The following is a 24,149-nucleotide window of genomic DNA, read 5'->3' on the forward strand; positions in this document are numbered from 1 at the left end:
GACAAAAGTAAACAGCCATTTGCAGGTCTTTCTGCAACCTATAGTAGTTTAATTTTTATATTAGATTTGAAATCTTTAAATACCGTGCTCCATAATTTTTAATCTGTCAAATAGTTAAATTAACATAATTAAGTACAATATATTATGAAAATCTTAATCTCTGTTTTAGGTTACAAAAGGATTTATTATCTATCGATGTTTATCTAGAAAATCATAACTTGGCCTATTTAATGAGAATATATACCCTCCATTCAAGCTTGCCATTAAATATTTGTTACTTCTTCCACAACTAGATACTAAACTTTAATTTTTTTGAACTAACAAATGCAGAAATTTTGACAACTGCAGAAGAAATCGTCATAGGCAATTAAGATACATCCACGCCTAGTTACAACTAGTGAGTTGGTGCAAGCTTTTGGTCAGTCCATTATTCTACATCCAACAAATTTAAATTTCATGCTGAAATTATAATTTGAACTACTATTGGATGTTTCTGGATTCAAGTATGACACCCTTCAAGTTCAGGATTATTGTCTTTGTGTAATTATAGTATTTTGTAACTTATTTATTTTGACTCATTCTTAGCTTTAATTAATTAGTGTTTTTTTCATTCAAATCATTTTTTCCTGTATGAGAACCTCTCCATTTCCATAGCCACAGATCTTAGGTATTGCTGAAGGGAACAAAATTGGTACGTGATTTTAGTTGCTGCAATGTAGCTTCACCATTATTCAAGCATCAACATTATGAACCTTTGAGTTTTAAATATAAACTTTGAGATTGTCAAGTAATACACATATTTTCAAGGATTGAGATTTGCACTATGATGTGGATTGAAACATTTCAAATATATAAACACCTGCACTCACACACAACAATAGGAGGAGACATTAATTTGCAAGCTTATCCATATTTGATAAAAAAAATTCATTTAAAAATTAAGTTCTAAATATATATGAGTTCTCTAATTTGGAATTTTTATTTGGTGCTTATATCCGAGTTAGCAGGGATGCCAACACCAATCTATATATTATCTTATTTGAACTGCTCTCATTAAACTCTATCAAGATGATTAAATTGGTTATCAAAATTCGAGCATCTCATACTTTACATCTACATAAAATTAAACTCTATCAAGATGATTAAATTGGTTATCAAAATTCGAGCATCTCATACTTTACATCTACATAAATTAAGCAAAAAATTATTATTAAAGCACATATTGTTGCCGTTATATAATAGAAATGATATGATATGAGTATTGAATGCCCTTGACTTTGAAAATTATGGAGTCTAGACTTCACGACTTAGCTTACAAGAGTTTACTATACGGTGACTTTTATTGACTATTTTACCTTGTGACTTCATGATATAATATTATGTACTTAATAATACCGCCTTCTCTAGGACTTTAAAATATCAAACGTAGTAGAATTTCCTTCTACCATTTTTGTGCAACTGCATGATTTTGAAAGCCTTCTCGTTCACATAGGGTATGATCAAGTTGTCTCCTTTTAAACATTTTTATACCAACTTGATTATATAGAGAGGATATAAAATGTATCATAACCTACTACATGCAAACTTGAATTTACAATGAAACAAAGGGTTCTACAGTTAATATGTCATGTAATGCATTGTATTACTTTACAATAAGTTAGACAAATACATTTAAATTCTCTAGAAGAACCTTCTTTATAAAATCAAAAATCAATGCAAAATTAGCATAGATAATAACTATACACCTGGTTTTCCACTCCATTGGGATCATCAAGTATTGCCGAGTAAAGTAATTGTTTAAGGGGGGTTGGATACAATTACTAAATAAATCGATGTATAATGCAAGTAAAGTAAGAACAGAAGAATCAAATAACAGTTTATATTGATCTTTGATAAACTGTTACAAAACTCTCACAAGAAAAATATTCTTAAGAGCTGTTAGGTTATATGAATACTCGAGTTAAGCACCACACCTAAAGTGTTAACTTATTATGTGTTTGTATACTACACAATTACAATCAAAGACTATCAATCACAAGATATATTATAGTATAATTCTACCACTTTCTATACATATTTAAATCAACTACGATCCTATAAATCAGTACCTCCCGATTTATCCCGCAGAATTGACTGTCAAACAGATCGTGATTGGCTTAACATATCCTGATTCCTTTGTCACATCCTGACGCCTTGATAAATCCTAATTCCAGATATAGACAGTTCCTAATAATCTCCCCCAATTTATGCTTTGCAAAATAAGCATAAATTCTATTAATTTCTAGTGCCAAACCCCAAAGAGATAAATTGTAGAGTACAAACATACTTTATTTCATACATGAATCTTCATATATCTTGATAAACTCTGCAGTATCTCTGAACAAAAGCTTTAACTCTGTCATCAATCTTCTTCAACAATATCTCTTGTAATGTGATCTTCAAGTTCTTCTCATATCCATATTTATCTGACAGTTGATAGATAGCGGCCCATAAGTTTATGATAGGAGTTGTTTGAATGATCAACTCCTCCACTATCACATAGCAAGCTTTAGAGCCATCAAGATTCATAGTTATGTATCTCTGTGTAAGAACATTTTCAATCATAGTTTCTCCTTTCTTCATGTTGACTTCTTTCCCTTTGAAATTTATGTATGTAGAAATATATGATCCAAAGTAATATTGACCATCATCCAGTATCCTTTTTCTGATATTGGCAAGAATTATTTTTGACCATAACCTTAAAATTTCATCTTCAACTATTAGCAAATAGTGAATGTATTTCAGTTCCTTTGTAGACATGATCACCAGTTCATCCAATAAAAGAAATTGAACTTGATCATTTTGCAATATCAGTAAGATATTCTGTTTAGGTTCAGAACCATCATGTTTGTTAAGAATAATCTTCATAGCTTCAATTATATCCAGATAATCAATAGTTACTTCCCGACCAGGACTATCACCAAGAGTGAAGTTCAACAACTTTAAGTTAACGAGTTTAGTTTCATGATGTCTTATTCCAGCTCTTGTGAATGTTTCAATCAACTTGAGATTCTTGGATTGTACTAACCAAGACTTATTATCTCCCATGGTATTAGAACCAGGTAAACCATCCATCCTTATTTCTCCAGAAGTAAAGCTCAGTTTATCATTACAAAGAGATCATCAATATTTCTCCATTTGTACTTATTCTTGATCTTTGGAAATACTTGAGCTTTCCTTTATGCTCTTTCATGTAACATCTTCATATATGTACTCCTCCATTTATTCCCTTCAGATCTTTCAAGCATATTTTTGTATGCTTGATTTGCTTTGTCAATAGTAATTCTGATTTTTCCTTCCTGTGCCCTTTCTTCTCTATCGAAAGCCATTTATTCTTCCTTGAAATTTTCAGCATTTAAAGCATCAACATAAGCAGAGAGAATCTATAAATCCATCCGAAATAGAATGTCTTCTTCTTCAGTTTTAATAGAATCAGGAATTACTATCACTCTGTTAGTGTTAGGAAAAGAATCAGAACTTGTATCTTTGTTATCAGGAATTAAACTTGGAGTAAAAAGAACAACTTCTAGATTAGATCCATATGATCTATTCTTAAAGACTTGAGTTGACGGTGTAGTTTGATTTTGAATTCCAGTTCAAGTTTGAATTATCACAATATCAGAGGTCTTCTTTGCTTGCTTATCACCATCATCATCAGAATTGGTATTTATCCTCGAATCTAATTCAGGTTGACACTTTGTCTTTGATACTATCTCCCCCGTTTGGCATATAGACTTTGTAGAAGAGAGAGAACAACATCCAACTTAGAATTTTTTGCAATCTAACCATCCTCTAGAGATGTCATCTTCTCATACATGTGATCTTGCTTTGTCTCCATGCTGAACATCCTCTTTATCAAGCCTTTATGTTTGTTTGTTCCTTTAATAGTCACAAAAAAGATCAGCAATATCTTCTCTAAGATCAACATTATCTTTTTTAAGTGTAGAGACATAAGAATGCAATCCTTTGACTAAAACTACTATGGCCTTGAAAGATGCTTTCGTATGAGAAGTAGAAACCAAATGAACAGCATGATCAGCTAAACTCTGAGCAGATTCTAGAGAGATATTTTCACTTGGTAATCTCCAGGAGTGATTCCATTCATGAGCCCTTTGAGTACTAAGAGTAGGAGCATGACCAAATGATGAACCAAAATTATACATTTTAGATGTTTCTATTCCATCTTTCCAAGCAGCATCATCAGGATTATCATCCTGACATAAATAGATGTTAAGCAAATAACATGATAATATAAAATAATAATTTTTACTATTACATGTTATATTAAAATATCCTAACAAAATTGACTAAAATGATTTTGTAAAGCATTAAATTAGAAAAAGAGTGAGTTGTAACAACTAACAAGTATTATATTTGTTTATTTAAATATGGTAAGTAAATTTTATAATATTTTATTAAACTAAAATAACAAATTTATATTTAAAATTATAATGTGAAGATTTTTTAGTCTCCTTAAATGTGCAAATCAAATAATAATAAAAATTATAAAAAAAGTTTTTTAGAGTAAAAGAAGCTATATTCAATTATAAAATCATACTATAGTAAAAGAAGTAAAAGAAGTTTTTACCAAATTGGTTTTCAAATTTTTATAATCATACTAAAGGAAGAAACGAATAAATATTGTTTGAATTTTAGGGAAAAATGTGGTGAGAGTAAAAGGAAAATAAAATAAATCACTATAATGGCCGATAATGTATATATATTTAATGTAGGTGCTAGATGATAATGCCGCATCATATCATTCCGTATATATTTTATGTAGCCAATTATGTGCACCTTGCTCTTCTTTTTAAGTCTCTTCACACTTGACCATCATTATGACCAACCCTCGCAAAGCCTCCCATTTTCATGTACTCTTGCACATTTCGATCATGTTCCAATGCATTATCAATCTCGAGCACCAGGAAGGGATGACAGTGGATGCTCATCACCTTCAGACTCAGGAAAGCTGTTCAGAATTATAAAAACTAGCGCTAAGTAGTTGTAGAAGCCTAAGTTAATCTTTAATGCTATCAACACATCTGTCACTAATAGTGTTGCGCATCTCCTCCGGGCACATAGTGCGGGCTGCAGTTGTCACAGTGCAGATGAAAGCCGAGACACATTCTTTCATAGATATTTTTTAGATGAGTCAACCAGTTCCTTTTTGAACATTTATAAATATCCAGTACTGAATCTATTCTAGTTGCTTTTTTCCTTTCAAACGCTAAAAAACAAGCTTTCAATATGATATGTTAGTGTGCTTCACTTAATTGTTGAATGATCTTGCTAGCATATACACTAAATTAGTTAAGAGACACATTAACAAAATTTCATATTAAATCAATTCATTGAGATTCATGGTCAATATTTTTAAAGGTGTAAAAGGAAACAGGAATTAGTTAAATTAAAGAGACAACAATCAAAATAAACTTTAGCTAATAGTTTTTGGTACTAAAACAAAAGCCAAATCATTCTCATCAGATACTCCTAATAAGATAGAACTACTACTCATTTAACGTCTCTAAGATACTTGACTTACCATCCACTTTGCACTTAAAAGCTCATGGATGACGGCTATTAGCACCAGCACTAGAAGGTCTAGCACTAGGAACATCATGAACAAAGCCTCCAATCATAGCCCCTAAAAACACAGTATGTGGTCCCATATAGTACCACTACAAGAAGTTCGGCTAACACAACTAGAAATATATGATCAGATATCGGTTCAGAACCGATGTTAAAAAAAATCTGAACCAACGTCTTCGTGTGTGATGTTAAATGTCATCAGCCTTTGCCATCGGTTAACAACCGATGTCTATTACAGTGCTATACATCAGTTTTAAGATTAAATGTGATGTCTTTGCAAAAAAATTCAGCTTATATTACAGTATTTTTAAGTGAATATGAGTATATTATGAGGTATTTATCCATTAAAACATGAAACCTACAAGCTCTAAAAGCCATTTATTAAAATTCTATCGAACAAACTGATGTGAAATGCTAGATCAGACATCGGTTAGATTAGTTGCCCGATTTGAAATGTTTGATCAGACATCGGTTAAGTTAGACCCCCTGATATGAAATTACGGATAAGACATGGGTGTTCTTCACGAATCCGATGTTAAATCTTTTGGTATAATATCATCCAATTTCTCTAACCGATGTTATTTGACTTAAAATAATTTGAGTTTTTTTCCAGAACTGATGTCAAATGACTATTTCATATCGGTTTTTTAGTTCTTTTTCATTTAATATTACTTTGTATGATGTCTTTTGTACATTTTTTACATCGATTTACATGTACCATTGTGATGTTAATGTTCTGTATATTGCATATCATCCTAGTACTATTTATAGACATAGGGAACCAAAACAATGCAACATCCCAACAAAAAACATCCAAACAGAAACATAAAGCTACTCATCTATATTACAAGTCTAATATCAAAATGTTACTCATATACCATACTATACATACATTTCAAATAAAATACAAGCATTCCCATAACCAACTCATACTATACTAATTTTTACGTACTAAAAGCAAAAGCAACTTGCTCTGTGCTGCTGCCAGAAACTCACGGCCTCCTTCCTCTTCGACCACCCTTTCTGCGAGTGGTATGAGTGGGGATTGTAGTAACATCCTTTGAGAAAAGGCAAATAGAAAGTCAATTATCAACTCCTTACATGGCTATAGTCTACTCATTTCCAAGTTCATAAGCTAATCAGAAAAAAAGAATTACTAAAAATATAGCACCATACCCAAAAATCTTATTATAATGCACATTATAATAAGAACAAAAGAACTAGCACTTATCTTATTATAATGCACTGAAAATAAATGGCCAATTCTTTCAGATTTAGCACATTACTTGGGCACACAGAGCAATTACATCTGCAAACCGGGATAGGGATTTAACTGGGTAGAGCCCATTTAGTGCTGGATCAACCATCTTAGCCAAAGCATCAATATCATGGAGCTGGAGTGTCGCCCACCAAACAAGAGACTGCTCTGACCTTGGCCTTGAGCTACATCAAAATCACAAGTTGCATCAGATTCAAGCAACTTAAACACTCGTCAACATTTATAAGAATCTTTAGCATAAACAAGAAACATGTCAAATGATTTTCGTCCACTAAGAAGCTCCAACATGGACACTCCAAAACTGTATACATCGCTTTTTATAGTGTATTGGGCAGACATTGCAACCTCAGGTGTACTATATCCAGAACCTGCATTGTGGTTCTAGCAAAGGTATAATAGCAATCCTAGACATGTGCCTAATTACTCAAGAATGATATTAGATAGACAATAGAAAAACAAAAAAACTTCATTTTTATAAAACATTACGTGCTTATTATATCATGTATAACAAAATGATTAATAATCAGTGTAACTTACTCCAATGCACGTGCAGTTCCCAAAGCAATTTGGAGATGAGTCAGATTTTTATAAAATTTTGCATAACGATCGATGGAACTCAACTATATAATTGCAAAACACATTAAAACCTACAGGTAGGAGATAACAGTTCACAATATGTTCCTACATCAGCAAAATTGGTACTATTCCACAGTGCAAAATGGTGTTCTACTACAATGTCTAAAAGCATACTAATCATCCCATTTTGGTTGAGGTGGAGGAAATTATAATTTGCGCAAATGCATAATTTAAGCTTTAGTATTATATATAACATCAACATCTGAATATCCTTTCCTGGTGTCTTTTGAAAATGTAAAAGATAGACAATCAGCACATGAACAGACCTGTAATATCACATGAACAGACCTGTAATGTACAGGGGAATAGCTCTTGTAGAAGACATGGTTCTTTTCAGGATCAAAATTTTGCAAAACCCATGATTTCCATGTTGTCATGGACCTTTGAAATGCTTATATGATATTAATTGTCATGTTAATACTCTCGTTCTATTGAAAATAGAATCCCCTAAAAATCCACACAAAAATCAGTAAACTGTAACAGTCTTCTTCTATTCTATGACACATTATAGTAGAGAACTGTCATCATCTAAGTTGCATTTGATCATACATGATACTAATTTTATGTTTATTTAAATATCATTTAAAAAGAAGAGTCAGTACATTTTTACAGTTTTATCCCGGTTCCACCAATGCCCTGTATTGAATACAAGAATATCGGTATTAGTCCACTTAGAGACAATCTAGCGTAGCTTGTTAACTCTAATGACTCCTCGGACACCCTGTGGTGCATTCTTGGGCACCCGCCCTACGACTAACACACCTTCCACATCACCTCTACTCGCCATAAACAACAATTGCATCATCGAATCCAAATTTATACCAGGAGTATATCTCTCTTGCCATACTTTTTTGTCTAATCATACTGAACCTGGAAATAGGATAACAAACATATAATAAGCTTTGCCAATTGAATCAACAGCGACTCCTTGTAGAAGTCATAGTGTAATGGAGTGCTGCACTTGGACCATCAGCTTTCACCACCTCGCCCAACTGTTTAGCTGCATCTGATAGTTTAATGACCACAGATTTCGCTTGCCCAAGAAATGGTTTCACCAAAGGAGGAGCGAGCTTGTCATATCCTTGTGCCGCTTCATCCACCTGCAATCGGCAAATCAACATATACATAAACCATTTAATCCAAAGAGAATAGCCAAGAGGTTGAAGCTAGAAACATATACATATACATACGTGCTTCATAAATTTGTAATAGGCTCATGAAACAAACAAGGTAACTAAAATTGTCAAAAAAAACATGCATTTAACTATATGTTCTAACTATTGGACTGTAGATATTTCTTTCTTTTCAAACATAAATTAACTAGTTACAAGTCCTGTTATTTCAATCAGAATTCCCAGGGACTGAAATTAAATGTAAAGACAGTCTCCATAAGCTGCACAAACAATAGATAATAGGTTAATTAAACACAATAGCCTAACAAAAAAGAACATTTTTGTAGTAAGAAACAAATCAATTATAGGATAGAGCTAGTGATCTTATAAGGGTCCTGGTAAACGATAGTACCAATCTGATTACAGTATTTATATTCTCCGTAATAGGTATCAAGACACCAAGATCCATGGCCTCTTGGTGTGTTTGGGTCAAAACAGTCTCCCCGGGCTGTATGAAATGAAAATCTATCTTTCCTCCGCATGCGAAGTCTATGAATCTCTGAAGCTGTGCATCTGTTACTGCAGCTGAAGCTACACACCATGTCGGAGGCAGAATCTGTATCGTCAAACAATCTAAATAGTTTAATTTGAATGTGTACTCATATTTTCAGGTGCATTTCAAATAATTCATGTTTTAGTATCAAGTAAAAGGAGCAAAAACTAAAAGGGAAAGATTGTTAACTTACATCACCATCTCTTTGTTTAGTCAATGTAGATTATTCACAAGCAGACCGTGCAAAGAGACCGAGTAAATTTCTATTTAGTCAATATTAAAAGAATGAAAGATTAATACTCTAAAAAACCAAAAACTTTAGAAGATTGATAAAAAATCTTGTCTCCAACTCCATCCCATCGAAACATCAGCTTTAAAATTTTCCCCAACCTAAAAATATAAATAATTTCTTTGTATAATAAATTACATCTACAATAAACTAAAAAGGAGAGCATCCATCTACAATTATTAAACATAACTAACACAAACTCCTTACCATTCATCAAAATATCCTCAATCGTTTTCATCAAGGCCCGAATTATGGTTTGTGGTTTGAATTTGTGAAACTGTGAGTACTAAATTGTTAGAATACGGTAAATTAGTGTTTAAGATGTGTTCATAGGGAGATGGGAGAGGGAGAGTGAGATGATGAGAGAGACGAAAGAAAAAAGAGAGAGAGAAAGAGAGAAAATTAGGGGGTTTATGGGAGGGAGGGTGAAAAAGGAGAGAAAGCAATGAAAGATGAGGGGGATGAAGTCGAGGCTTGAAAGGAACGGCCATGGTGTTTAAGATGGAGTCGATGTTTGAGAAGAGGGAGAGAGAGTCGGGTGTGAGAAAAGGGGGCAAAGGGGGAGATATTCCAAAAGAAGGGGAAATGAAAAACGAGTTGAAGGGGGGGAAATTTTTAGTTAAGGGAGGAATTGTATAATGAACTAGGGAAAAATCATAACTTAAATTTTATTTTTTTTAGAATTGGTTATAGACAACGACTTGTAGAAATAACCGATGTCAAAGTTCAAAACGTTTATTTGATATTTCTAATATTTGAACATAGACAACGGTTACTATACGAAACCGATGTCAAAATTCTTATAAACATTGCTTAATTATAAACTGATGTTAAAAAACCTTTTAACATCGGGTGTATTACGTGCCGATGTCTAAGTACCGATGTCGTATACACTATTTTTAGTAGTGTAAATTCGACCGAATTTTTGGGTCGAATTTAGCTAAATTTTACTGATTTTGGTCAAAAATAGGTATTTTCGAACCAGTTGTTGGTCGAACAAAGGCTAGTCGAAAATAAGGGGTGCGGTTGAATTTAGCTAAATTCGACCTTACTAAATTCGACCGAATAAATTTGACCAACTAAATTCGACCAAATTTTTTGCAAAACTCATCCCCAAAATGTTTTGACAAAATTTCAAAATTTCGTAAAAACTCAAAAATCCCGCTCACAAATCTGGTCGAAATTACTATGCTAAATTCGACCAAATTTGGTAGAATTTAGTAAACGTCATATTCTTAAAAAAATAGCAGCAAAATGCAGCATAATGCATTTTGTTGCTCAATTTTTTTTTGGAATTTTTTACTAGTTTTTCCATAATGTATTAATATAAAATAATAACGGACACAATAGTAATTTTTATTTACTAATATTAAAATTACATAAATATGAAATATAGATTTTAAAATAAAACAAATTATATCCTTTAGTAACATATTGAAAATCAAATATTATTAAATTAACTCACCCAAATGATAAACAAATATGGAAAAAAATTAAAAATAAACTTAAATTGGTTCATATACATGAACTAATTAATACAAGTCTTATTTTACTTCTAAGTTTCCGGAAATGAATTTGTCGGAGGTGATGGCATAAACTCTCGTCGAAGGTGATGGAGTTGAACTCGCCGGAATTGTTGTGAAATGGTGAACTCGCCGGAATTGGTGTGAATCGAATGAATTCAGCGGAATTGGTTTAAATTAATTTTCCATTTGGAGAAATATAACTAGAGGAGATTTAGTATGAGAGATGTGTGGGTGTATGTATATATATATATTATTTGGAATATACAAAATATGAATGAGTGTGTATGTAGTTAGAGAGTAAGGTTTAGTATGAGTGTAATTTTTTATAAGGGAATGAAATTGAATGAGGAATATAAAGAGAAGGAGATGAAGGTGAAAAATTGAATGGTTGGGATGAAAGGATTGAGAAATAAATGAATGAATAAGATTAATTCAAGTTGGCAATCCATGTGCTTTCTTCTCAACCAATAGAAGCGTGACAAATGGCAATTCGAAAATGTGCTAAATTCGACCAATAATGGTCAAATTTACTGTTTTCAACCAGATTTAGTCGAAAATAAAACACGAGTAAATTCTACCATTTTTTTCGAATTTTACGCTTAAATTTGACTAATTTTGATTGAATTTAGCACCTAAATTTGACCATTTTTGTAGAATTTAATAGCTAAATTGAAGAACTATTGTAGTATTTAATGCATATGACACATATATTTGTTAAAATATTTAAGATTTTAATATTTAAACAGATTGATTTTTCACAGGCACTCTTAATTTAAATATATATTTTTGTGATATGAAAAAATGTTAAAAAAATATATATATGAATAATCCAACCGTGTGGATGTTAAGTTTGAATATTACTTCTAACTTGTATTTAGTCTCATATTCATGTTTCAACTAATAGTTTGAATATTACTTCTAACTTATATTTAGTCTCATATTCATGTTTCAATTTTTTTAAAAAATATATATGAATAATCCAACCGTACGGATGTTAAGTTATATATATATTAATGATATCTCAAAATTTTTATAAAAAAATAAATTTATCTAGTTTGCTATTTTAACAGTTAACAAGTAGTCTCACCAGTATTTCTAACTAGTGTCTAATCCTATATTGATGTTTTGATTTTTTAAAAAAAATATTATGAATGACCCAACTGTACGGATGTCAAGATATACATATATATATTTTTGCCATGTGACAAAATTTTTAGAAAAAATAAATTATTTTTGCTTCTTATTTTAACAATCAACCAATAGTTTGAATAATACTTCTAACTACTGTTTAGTCGCGTATTCATGTTTGAATTTTTTTTAAAATATATATGAAAATTCCAACCATATGGATGTTAAGTTTTATATATTTTAATGATATCACAAAAAAATTAGAAAAATATAAATTTATTTAGTTTGCTATTATAATAGTTAACAAGTAGTATCGCTTGTATTTCTTACAAGTGTTTAATCCTATATTAATGTTTTGATTTAAAAAAAATATTTAAGAATGATGTAACTGTACGGATGTCAATATATATATATATATATATATATATATATATATATATATATATATTGGCGATGTGGAAAAGTTTTAGAAAAAAATAAATTGATTTTGCTTATTATTTTAACAATCAACCAATAGGTTAAATAGTATTTCTAAGTACTGTTTAGTTTTGTATTGACGTTTCAATTTTTTTTAAATATATATAATAATAATTCAACTGTATGGATGTTAATATCTATTTATTTTTAATGATATTACAAACTTTTTACAAAAGTATAATTTATTTGGTTTGTTATTTTAACAGTCAACCAGTAGTTAGACCAGTATTTCTTACTAGTTTTTAATCCTATATTGATATTTCAGATTTTTTAAAAATATTTCTAAATATTTTGGTGATATAACAAAAAATTTAGAAAAAAATGATTTGGTTTGCTATTTTTACAGTTAAACAATAGTTTGACTAGTACTTCTTACTATTGTTTAGTCCCATATTCATGTTTTGATTTTTTTTAAATATTTATAAATGATCCACCGGTACACATGTTAAGATCGACATATTATGGTGATATCACAAAAATTTCAGAAAAAATATAATTTATTTTGTTTGTTATGTTAATAATCAACAAATAGTTTGTATAATACTTCCAACTAGTATTTACTCCGAGATTGATGTTAATACTTTTTTTAAATATTTATGAATAATTCAATCGTAAGGATGTTAAGATCCATATAATTTAGTGGTATCACAAAAATTTTAGAAAAAAATTAATTTTTTTATTTAGCTTTTTTAACAGCCAATCGTTTGACCAGTATTTCTTACTAATGTTTAATATATAAGTAAATATTTTTTTATGTACACACTTTATTTTTGACAATCTTCTCATTCATATGGTTGATTCACTTAAAAAAATTAAAAATAAATATTATAACCCTAATTCATACCATAAACTTCATATTTAATTATGAAAACTTGTTCTTCATAATTATTAAATTAGAAGATTTTTTTATCACCATGATATCATGTTCTAGTAAATTTATATTTAAGCATATGCCTTCTTGATATATCAATTTTTTTGTATTTGTTTTAACTAATTTAGATTTTTTTATTTTTTATCAAATATAACAAAAATAGAAATTCAACATAGTTATATTATATTATATATATATTTTTAAATATATTTTTTAAAAAATGAAAGAGTCCTTAATTTAATTTTTTCTTTACATGATATGTACTAATCATTTAAAAAACAAAAAACATTTTTTTTAAAAAAAAACTAGGAATTTCGACCGATTTTTGTCGCTTTTAGATAAATTCTACCATTTTTTGTCTAATTTAGTAAAAAACTTTTGGTGCATTTTCTTTAGCGACAAATTGTTTATTTCCATTCATTTTGAAAAAAAGGCGTGAAATTTCCCACCCAAACCATTTACTAAATTCGTCCTAAAATGGTCGAATTTATTTTTCCCAAATTCAAGTTATAGGTGGGAAGTTTCCCCCTTTTTTTTGGCAAAGTGACCAAAAAAAAGTCATAAAAAATCGGTTGAATTTGGCTGTAAAATTTGACCGATTAAAAATAACTGCTCCTAAATTCGACCGTAAATGATTGAATTTACCCGTGTCCCTTAAAATCGACCAAATATGACTTTCTTGTAGTGTACCCGGGTGGAAATGTAGGAGGAATTCATGTTGCTGGCCTCCTCATAAGTGGCTCAACCCTCAATGCTCTACGCTCACCACCATCAGCCTCGCGGAAGCCGTCTAGGTAGATGGTTAGTGTAGTCGTCAAATCCCAAACTGCTCATCGCCCAAAGCACATCTCCTGTGGTTATGGTCTTATATTTCTCCCTCTGGCACCGGAAGTTTGCTTCACTGGTGACACAGCTAATGAACTCAGACACACTTTCTTGTAATAGTTCTTTGGCATCACCGGATATTTTTCCATGGGATTAAATGCTTTTCCGCGTAAGGAGGATCACATTTACCATCGGCATGAACTGATCTGGGTCTTTGACGATGCATTCTTTATCTCCAATTGTTGGATTATTGTCAATCCGGGCACTTAGGTTGAAAGGTATACAAATAGTTATATAGCATATGAATGCAGATACTCGGCGAATTTCACAAATAAAATTGGAGTACATATCAGTTTGCCAATACTAGTGTGAGCTTTTACTTCAACAAAATCATGAAGATAAACCAAAGAACCGATAGAATTTGCATACTATAATTTTCTATTATCTTATTTTACTTATATTTAGAATTACAATCATTATAATTCTAATGTTTTTTTTGCGCAACCTATAATCTATTGTTTGTTGATAGAAATGGGTTGTTAATTTTAGTTGTATGTTGGGAAAATGGATGCAAAAAAAATCTCACCTACATATTGTTGGGTGTTCTGATAAAATTTTAACAAAATCACAAAAAACTTGTATATGGATGTGCTCTGAATTGTTTTTTGATAAGTATAATAGGCAATATATATCTATAGTTTGAAAACTGTGATAGATTTGGATTTGAATGGGTAAATGTGTGTGTTGTCATCAACCATATATCTTCTTAGTTATAGTTATTATAAAATTGGAGGTGAGGCCTAATTAAAACTATTCATAGTAACTATAGATCAAAGAGAGACATGAAAGTAAAAAAGATGCTTTGTAACATGATGAAGTACCATGGCTAGTTATTAAATGTGAGAAATTAAATGAAAGAAATGCAGCTCACATCTAAATAAATCTAGATCTTCTAATGGAAGCATTTCAAATTGTAAATAAACAATCTTAAAAATATATATGCCCCCAATATACACATAAACACATGTGTGTATGGGCATCTTTTTGTTAGCATAAAAATTAATAATGAAATGATAAAGTGATAACAAAAAATGCACTAAACAGAATGAAAATATTACCAGGAAAGAGTATGTGTTGGTGCCCACTAATTTTTTGATATGGTTGGAAACCTTTCCCAGTGGATGTGTTCTATCCATCTCTCACTCAAGTGAAATGAGAAATGCTAATTGTATAATGTGTTTAAATGAACACAAGAGAGTTGTAGGAGTTGCATATTACACGTGCCTTTGGCATGTGGCAAAGATATGATGAACGAGAAAATAAAAGGCAATATTACAAATTGGTCTTGTTTATCTCTAGTATATTATGTTAGAGCTATTAGTGAAAGTTAAATATTCATAGTTAGTCCCCATTCCGAAATATGCTCACCTTTCATTGTATCTAATTTCTTTATATTTTATCAACTACATCATCTCCTCTCTTACTCACCCTCTCTTTAAAATTTCAAATTGTAATTGAACCTTCTAATGTACATTTTTTAATTTTATTATATTTAATTATATTTTCTAATCATCTTAACAATCAAATATATATTTGATTCCATTTTTTTATCAAAATTTATTGATTGTTTTTGTTTAATTGAATTACTATTAAAATTATTTATAAAAAGTTAGTTAAATTTCTAAAAATGATACAAACAATATAAAAAACATCAAACTATAATTAATTCAAAAGGCTATTTTTTTTAAAAAAAAATTAATGATTGTTATGTTGATCTTACACTAAGTTATTTATTGTGAAAATAAAACTAAATGCTTATATATAATTGAAATAAGTGGTTAATTTGATAGGGTGTTGTTAACAAAAATAATTCTAAACATAAAAAATATTTTAATAACAAATAATATTATAATATTAACCATGAGTTAATACTAAACCCAATTACTAATTAGCATGTTTGAATTTTATTTTAAAATTTTAAATTTTAGAAAAAGTTGAAAACACCTAATATAATATAATACTAACCTATATTTAAACTAAAATTTACAAAATTTGTACTTAGGAAAATAATTAAAGAAAAAATAATAAGAACAAAAGTTTTAATAATTTTAAAACTTTAGGAACATAATGAAAAAAGTTGAGTTAATATATTCCAACCTTATGCAAACACCCATTGATAATGTAAATATTTGTTTGTGGTAATATTTACACTTGAGAACTTATATGTATTTTTATAAATTCGAACTTGAGAACTTTTTAGTATTTGAATCTAACACGCTGATTATTTGATGAAAAAATTCCGATGATCCTAACCGAAACGACGGTTAACCAAACTATAAATTATACCCCATTCCCCTTATTATAGTATAGTATAGTATTGGTATATCTAAATTTGCACACTGCGGCCATCTAAAATCCCCTTAGCTAAAAATATAGCCAACCTCCTGGTATTGGCTAAACTTTTGTGAATCTTTAGAAAGCTGTAGCAAATATCTAAGCATAAATTTAATATTATAACGGTCCGTAGTGGAGCAGCTAGGTTGAGTAAATTTTACATAATCATCATTTTATATTGTTTTAGACAACATTTACGCTAATACCGGATGCTATAATGTGGTATAGAAAAAAATGTTTAAAGTATGTATGCACATTTAAAAAGGTTGTACATTATAAAATAAAGCATAAAAGTAATTCTAAACATAATTAATATAAACTAAAATTTCTTTTAACATTATAATCAAATTTTTATAATTTGTCAAATATAACTTTAGAAAAATCTATAAGATTCTCCAAAATTAATGGTAATCTCTTAAATAATGGCTGGTATTATTATATATATATATGATCAAATATAAACCTACCTTAAAATAATTCTAAAAACACCGTTATTTAGCACTATCCACCCACCTCATTTTTGATTCACCGTACTAAATCCCCCGGATTCTTCCTTCAAAATCGCCCACTTAACTATCCTCATTACACTACACCATATAAGGCCTATCGCAACGCCCCTTGAAGTATGTTACGTGATATATTATCCTAGATATGGTACTCGTAAGCTAATCTACCATTGTGGTTTTTATTTATCCTAGGGAACCCACAGCCGCTACCATTCGAGTGCACACCCGGTAAAGCCACGGGATCACGCAATAGCCTGCAAACCACGTGAACCAAGGTAAATCACATTTAAGTGACAAACTCTGGCTGAGGAGGTATAATCATAAATTCTCTTTCGGTGCGATTCGAACCTGTGACCAAGAGGATTGTTATCCCCTCTTTAACCAACTGAACCAACCATTGGGTGTTGTTTTTGTGTTACCTTAGCCAAAAACTTGATTTTACATTAGGTAGAAAGTGTTGCAGCTTGGAGCATTTTTGTCGAAGTGTTACCTTAGAGTATTGAAACATAAATATAATATTTTTAAGATTAAATATTAATTTTAATTCATTTTTCAAGAATCTAAGCTGATATACTAATACAAATTTAATAAATGTGATATATGATACACGAATATCTTTATAACAAAATAAAAAAAAATGTAATATACAAATTTATGTAAAATATTAAAAAACATAAAAATGGTATAATAATTTGAATATTAATTATTACATAATTTTTGCAGTTTGGGCATGAACATATATCCAAATTATGGGCCCAGTAATTTGTAGAGAGGGGAAATTTTGGGGAAAAAGCCACCCAAATCCTTTTAGACAAATTAAAAATTTTGGTAAGTCAAACTAGACTGCCTCTCATTCTATCTCAACAGACACTCTCTCGTTACCCATCTCTCTCACCACACTCTCTCTATCTACCACTCTCTCATTACTCTCTCTCTCTTTAGGTGCAAGTAGACCTGCAATGGCTACATGGTTTGAGAATGATATTTCCCAGGAAAAACCATTCAAACTCACTTCAATTCAAATGGAGGTTCAGTTTATTTGAATAACATCCCTCACAACTATTGGCTAAGATACACTTCACATAAATGTTGAGACAATAAGTAAAACTATTTTGATTTGTCAAGATAGGAAACCCTTAACAGTGGTAGTCCCTTTTCAAAGGGAACCAGGGTTTGAGAATACTATCTAACTGGAAGATGTAGTTAAATCCCCTCTAGTATACTAGAGTTTCATGAAAGTGAAGAACACATCCATATAACAAAAGAAATGCTTTAATGCTAAATCATTAATTATGTGAGTTCAGTTGTTCATTTCAGAACTAGAGGCATCTCACTCATTGAGACAATGCCTTTCTTAAATTCAGATTGATATGATATCTGTCTCTGCAAAATTATAACCAAAATCTTGTAAATCAATCTTGAAATCAAACTCACATAAATCAATCTTGAATGTGGGTTAAATACCAATACCTCAAGGAAGTTTTACAACTCTTGAATTCATGGTGAAGTCTTTCACTAAAGCTAATAATCATAAGTATCTCATTTAAATAACATGTATCTAAAACTATCCTCTTAAATCTTTAATCAATTTTCACAGACTTTAACCACAGTGACATCTTCTATTCACCTCATCAGTGGCTATCTATCAGCCATTGATAAGTGTTAGTCCATCAATGGTTATTCTAACAGCACAACCATTGATAGTTCAAATTATTTGATCAACTGCTACTTCATAGCAGTTGATTAAGGTACATGTTGTATTGCATCTGTACATGATCAAACTATTACTTTAACACATATAGGTATGATGGAAGGGAGTGACACTCTGAGAGTAAGGAACTGCTCTGGAACTAGTCAACAAAAGAGAAGTGTGAATGAGAGGTAATTCTTCCGATCATGCAAGTAAGACATGGAGTTCCACCTTAGAAGGTGTTAAGTGGCATTTATGTCTACTTAGAACATCCTATAAAGGCTTGGATTGGTGTTTTGTACTCAAGTATTTTGTGTATTTGATTCGTTTTTGTAGTGTTTTGCATTTCAAGCATAAATAAGGGATCCAGGAGAGTGAGCATTGTTTTGGTGCTAAAGTGGTGTTAGGAGGGTGTATAGGAAGTTTGCTCGTGGAACATGGAAGTATTTTGTTATTTGATTTGTTTATATTTAGAATTTAAATTCTCTTAATTGTAATATAACATGGATATTTAAAAATTGGAGAAAACATTGGATTTCATTGCTAGTTGTTGTGGGTAGGCGTCAAATGGCTAGTAACTGGCTTATTTTATATGAGTAGTCTAGGGTTGAACTAGATGGAGTGAAACGCACTCGTTCAGAAATCATAAGAAAAAAAATTATAGAAACAAAAGAAAAACAAAGAAAATAATATGTATCGATGTATAATTGATCATGAGTGGGCTCTTTAATACTCGAGTTATTAAATTCTTAGGGGACTTTGTGCCTAGTGACCTACAGCTTTTAGTCTAGGATTCACCAACCTAATGCTCGCTACATGGTTATTATTGTATAAATCTTTTTTGGACCTCACTCATTGCACGGTCAAATAAGCATATTTGTGATTGTTTACGTGTTATAAATCAAAGCATGAAACATGTAATAACTCCGATAAAAGAATTGAAGTGTTGTTAGTCATTTTGAGTTTAGCTTTTATTCTATTTATAACATTGTGATTGCCTTGATGAGTAGTGAGTCATGATTATTGATCTAGTTATGACAGTATATTTGTTAAGCAATTGCACACACACACATTTCTGGCTTGTGAGTTGATTTGTGGGATTTGATTGATCTTTGTGCGAATAACTTCATTTGTTGAGATGTTACTTATTGGTTGGTTTAGTTATTCTGAGAGGATCATTGCATTCAAATTAGTTGCATTCATGCATTTTTATTTCTTATTCTTTGGGTCTATTTATTCTGGAGGACATGCATCCATCTCAAACCAGTCAAGAAAACAAGAAGAAGTAGAAATTCCGGAATGTCAGCGCACCCGTGCTGTGATAGCGCGCCCGCGCTGTGATAGCGCGCGCCCACGCTGTGATAGCGCGCGCCCGCGCCAAAACTACAGAGAGACATAACCCTGTTTCAAGTAGAGAACTGATTTTCTGGACTTCTAATCTGTATGGGCTGCTATATAATGATGACTTAAAGTTGTTTTTCATAAGAAGCACGTAACGGATCTTAAGGAGAAGACATCGAGAAGACCTAGGAGCACAAATACAACAAAGGAGAAGAAAAGCTTGTTTATACTTGTGATTCTTTAATTGAGTTATAATCTTTGATGCTAGTTTTCTTATTTGTTGACCCTATTACTCTTGATAAGATACTTTGGTTTCTTTGGAACTTACGGTGATGATGAGTTCGGTTATGGGCTAATCGTTATCATGGGGTTCTTGCGGATTTACTTATGGATTTCTTTAGTTAATTTATTTCGATACCTTAGTGTGTGGTGATTGTATGATATCCTAGTTTTGGTTGTGCTTATTCGTCTTATGAGCCTCGCGAACTTATAAGATAACTAGTTAATCTCTGTTGAAGTGAAAGTAAATATAGGGGTTTAGAACTTGCCATTCTGGCATAGGTTCATTTATTTAATATGCATGATTCATAGGTAATTTTAACCATCTTACTTGCTCTATGTAATCATGATAGATAACTTGCACATTAAAATGTTATTTTGTCAAATTATATAGACATATAGGGTTTCAATATAATTGGTGTCTATTCATCTTCTATCTCTTTTGTGGATGTATGGTAGTAGGGTATTCGTACAATGAAAGTTGGCGTTTATTAGTTTCTTATTATCTGATTAGTGTCATCACCATTTCATGTTAAGGCTAAGAACAAAGAGACTAATGAATGAAGTATTTAATGAAGTTAGAATCCCATATTTGTGTCATATAAGTAAATCAAACCTTTTAATCTCTTAGTTAATTGCATGTTAGTTAATATATTATTTATAAACAATCTCAACTTGTTATCATCTTAGCATTGAATAATAACCATACCATTGTTGCATAAGTGCATAGATTGAAGTTAACCTAAACCAGTCTCTGTGGGAACGAACTAGAAATAATTCTATATTACTTGTGAACGCGTACACTTGCGTGAATATTAGCGCGTGTTTTCATCCTAACAAGTTTTTGGCGCCGCTGCCGAAGGCTCGATGTTAAATTTTAGTTTATGTTCTTGACATCAGTGGTCGTTAAAGTTCACTGACTCATATATTTTACTTGTTTGCTTGTTACTTTTTCAGGTACTCTAGAGAGTGTTTATACTAACGCGTTCTCGATCTCGAAAGAGAACACTGAATAAAGCGGATGAAGAAGTTTTAGTAGAGGAAGAAGTTCTTATAGTAGAGGAGAAAGTTGAGGAAGAAGCTCTTGTTGCAATGGGTGAACCAGAAGTAAATCCAAAGGCTTTGATGGACTACTCTCCGCCGAAGATCAATAATATTCAGTCTAGCATTGTCAGGCCAGCCATCGCGGCTAACACTTTTGAAATCAAGGCTAGCACAATTCAGATGGTGCAGAACTCGGTTTAGTTTAGTGGTTATCCAACGGAAGATCCTAATATGCATATTAGAGATTTCATCGAGATCTGCGACACCTTCAAATTCAACAATGTGTCTGAAGATGCTACAAAGTTAAGGATTTTCCCATTCTCTCTAAGGGATAAAGCTAAGTGTTGGTTGCATTCTCTACCACCAGTCTCTATCACCAAGTGGAAAGATCTTGCTCAGAAGTTTCTCATTAAGTTCTTTCCTATGGTGAAGACTGCTGCAATCAGGAATGCTCCTACACAATTTGCGCAGCAATCGGGAGAATTTTTGTGTGAAGCTTGAGATCATTATAAGAAGATGCTTAGAAAGTGTCCTCATCATGGGATTCCTGACTGGATGATCATTAACTGCTTTGATAATGGTTTGGGTGCGACTTCTAGACCCGTGCTTGATACAGCATCAGGTGGAGCCTTATGGGCTAAGAGCTACGATGAAGCGTATGATTTGATTGAACTGATGGCTGCTAATGAATACCAGAACCCATCTCAGAGACTGACTCAAGGCAAGGTAGCGAGAACTCTCAAGGTAGATGCAGCTACAGCTATAGCTGCTCAGCTTAAGCCTTTGACGATGAAGGTGGATTCTTTGGGTAATTATGGAATTAATTAGATCACTAGTGTATGTGAGCTTTGTGCTGGTGCCCATGAGACAGAGCAATGTGCTATTTCTAGTGAATTAGCTCAGTTCGTGAGCAACTTTCATAGGTCGTAGCAACCAGTTCTAGCCACCTATTATCCCAACAACCGCAATCATCCTAACTTCAGCTGGAGCAACACTCAGAATACAGTGCAATAGCCTTATCAGTAGTATACAGCAAAGTAATACAACCCTCCTAGTTTTCAACAACCGCAATATGCCCGAAGATAACAACTCCAACTACAATAATCTAATGAAAAATCTGAATTGGAGGAGTTGAGGCTCATGTGCAAGAGCCAAGCGGTATCTATCAAGACCATGGAGAATCAAATTGGGCAGATTGCCAATGCCTTGCTGAATTGATAACTATGTACACTCCCTAGTGACACAGAAGTACCGGGTAAGAAGGAAACAAAAGAGCAGGTGAAGGCAATCACATTGAGGTCTGGGAAGGTTGCAAGCCAAGAAAAAGTGGAAACAATTTTTGGAATCTGAAGGTGTGGCTGAAGAAGAAGAGCAGAAGGAAGCAGAAGTGGAAACAAGGAAAAAAACTGTAGAACACACTCCTCTTAAGGGTAATATAGGGGAGAAACAGGTCTATCCTCCACCTCATTTTCCTAAATGGATACAGAAGCAAAAGTTGGATAAGCAGTTTTCTAAGTTTCTAGAGGTGTTCAATAAACTTTATATCAACATACCTTTCGCTAAAGCTCTTGAACAGATGCCTAGCTATACGAAGTTCATGAAAGGTATTCTCTCTCGGAAAGAAGCTAGATGACTTAGAGACCATTGCTCTCATGAAGATCCTAGAAGCTTCACTATTCCTTGTACTATCGGAAAAGTGTCATTCGACATATGCTTATGTGAATTGCTCTCATGGAGGAATGCAGTGATGTACTGCAACAGAAGTTGCCTCCAAAGCTTAAAGATCCTAGAAGCTTCACTGTTCCTTGTACTATCGGAAAAGTGTCATTCGACCTATGCTTATGTGAATTGGGAGCTAGCATCAATCTGATGCCTTTGTCTATCTTCAAGAAGTTGGACTAACCTGATCCAAGGCCCACTTATATGTCCTTGCAGTTGGTCGATCGCTCTATTATGTATCCACGAGGCATTATGGAGGATGTCTTGATCAATGTGGACAAACTCATCTTTCCTGCGGACTTTGTAATTCTTGATTTCGAGGAGGATAAGAAGATTCCCATAATTTTGGGAAGACCATTCTTGGCTACGGGACGAACCTTTATTCATGTATAGAATGGTGAGCTCACTATGCGAGTGTTGGATCAGGTTGTGACATTTAATGTGTTTAACAACATGAAATTCCCTACTGATAATGAGGAGTGCTTAAAAGTGGAGTTGGTCAATTCTGTGGTTACTTCAGAACTTGATCAAATGTTAAAGTCTGATGCCTTAGAAAAGGTCTTCTTGGGGAATTCAGATAGTGAAGATGATGAAGGTGATGAGTAGTTGTAATATTTGAATGCTTCTCCTTGGAAGCGAAGGCTAGATATGTCTTTTGAATCTTTTGGATTGGAAGAGCTGAAAACTTCTACAAAGCGCCTCAAGGAGGAAGCTCTTAAACTCGAGCTTAAACCTTTGCTTAAACACTTAAGGTATGCTTTTTTAGGTGATGCATCTACTTTGCCTATTATTATTGCATCTGACCTTTCAGGTAGTGATGAGGAAAAGCTTTTGGTAATTTTGAGAGAATTC

General features: G+C 31.9%; 1 non-coding gene across 1 annotated transcript; it reads right to left on the minus strand.

Annotated features, from left to right (window-relative positions):
• Window positions 1–22,016: 22,016 nt before the first annotated feature.
• LOC141699020 (small nucleolar RNA R71) lies at window positions 22,017–22,123 on the minus strand. Its single transcript, XR_012565511.1, has one exon. It is a non-coding gene; the product is annotated as a small nucleolar RNA R71 (small nucleolar RNA).
• Window positions 22,124–24,149: the final 2,026 nt, after the last annotated feature.

Source organism: Apium graveolens, chromosome 11, assembly GCF_009905375.1.
Source record: "Apium graveolens cultivar Ventura chromosome 11, ASM990537v1, whole genome shotgun sequence".
In the NCBI taxonomy this organism is placed as follows: Eukaryota; Viridiplantae; Streptophyta; class Magnoliopsida; order Apiales; family Apiaceae; genus Apium; species Apium graveolens.